The sequence below is a fragment of the Tigriopus californicus genome, chromosome 1 (genome assembly GCF_007210705.1).
Source record: "Tigriopus californicus strain San Diego chromosome 1, Tcal_SD_v2.1, whole genome shotgun sequence".
Classification (NCBI taxonomy): domain Eukaryota; kingdom Metazoa; phylum Arthropoda; class Copepoda; order Harpacticoida; family Harpacticidae; genus Tigriopus; species Tigriopus californicus.
The window spans coordinates 16,178,520-16,180,333 of record NC_081440.1 but is presented as its reverse complement, the minus strand read 5'-3'; positions in this window follow the sequence as shown (position 1 = coordinate 16,180,333).

The window sequence follows — 1,814 nt, the reverse complement described above, 5'->3', positions numbered from 1 at the left end:
ACCCATACAACATGGTTGAAAATTCCTGAATGTGGGGAAGGGGATATCGGTCTTCCGCAGATTGAAGGTTCAACCACCTGTAATCGCCGCAGGGACGAAAACTTCCGTCTGATTTGGGGACCATGTGGAGCGGAGAAGCATAATTGGAATTCGATCGTCGTACAATACCGAGTTTTTGCATTTGCAGAAATTCAATTTTGGCATCTTGGAGCTTAGAGCCGAAAAGTCGTCGAGCACGCATGGAAACGGGCGGACCTGTTGATTCGATGTGGTGTACAACGCCGTGCTTGTTGATTTTTGAAGAAAAATCTGGTTTGGTAATTTCAGGATATGCGTCCAGCAGGCAATCGAATTTCGACCTGTAACGATGGGCCGAATTTTCATCGTGTGAAATGTCAAGCACAGCGCGAATTTGAGTTCCGTCTGTTTCTGTCAGGCACCTATTGGCTAAGTCGATTGATAAGTGATGTTTCCGAAAGAAATCAGCACCGAGTAGGGGCTTTTTAACATCGGCGATGACGAACTTGTGTGAAAATTTTCGATCCCCTAATTGAAAGGTAATTGTGCGAGCTCCCCATGTGCGGATTGGGGACCCATTGGCTGCAACGAGAGCCGGGTTTGTTTGAAGAGGAGGATTTTCTTTGGTGCGATCCGAATATAAAGGTGGAAAGACGGATAAATCTGCCCCAGAGTCTAATAGAAATGAAATATTGTTCAATGGATCTTCGATCGATAAAGAATGTTTGAGAGGTAAGCCAGCCGACGCCGCACGCAGTGGCCGGCCTACCAGTTTCCCGAACGAGGGCGGTCAGCCTCCTTGGAGCGACTGGGCCGTGGTAGGGAAGAAAAAAGGCACGAAGCGCGGCATGAAAACGCTTTTACGCCGAAACGGAGATGGTAGGAACAAATCTTGTTCTTGTTGGCCTGAGAGTTGTAATGTTTCCGTTTGACTTCCGCCACCGCCACTTCTATTTCTGGGTCGTAAGTGGTTGCTGATCTTTCGCTTGAGCTTTCATCCACGTTGAACACTCCTGGGTGTTTGGTGGTAGCATTCACGGCCTCCTGTGCCACGTTGCAAAATTCTGTCAGAGAGCATGAGACGAGGTGTGGGCGGACGGCCAACCGCACGTCAGCCGGAAGACGGAGATATATCGTCGTCTTCATAGAAGGATGGTCCGCATTATTCATTAGAAATTGGACACGTTGACCAACTTCACGCGGGTTGGTAGTTGACAATGACGAAGCCGCTAGTTCCATTGCCTCAATCCAACGATCTGCTTGAGATTTGCCACAAGTATCCAATAGAGCTGATTTTAACTGCTCATATCTGTCTGGTACTGTATCGTCAAGCGTCACAAACTGATGAACCTTAGACGACGTGTCACCGTCAAGGGATTGCACGACGTGAAAATATTTAGTGGAATTTGTGACGATGCCTTTCAATCTGAAATTTGCTTCGGCTGCAGTGAACCAACTGATGGGGTTTGATGTCCAAAAGAGCGGCAATTTCACGGCCACGGCGTTGACATTTGATGGTGAGTTGATCGATAGGGAAGAGACCACAGCCGCCACTGCTTGGGATATGGTTTCAATGAAAGCCGGATCGGCTTTGATTTGAGATTCACCTGAATCCTGGGTTGCCATGATTGTGTCCGAAACGGGGTCACCAATATGTAGGGGCGTTACTTGATCAATTTGATTATGCTCCGTAATCCTTTATTTCCATCTTCCAAAACTCGACTGCCTAAAACCCGTTCTCATCCTCGATGCTCTTCTTTACTCCATCTCAGAAAGCAACGCCATCTAATGAAAGC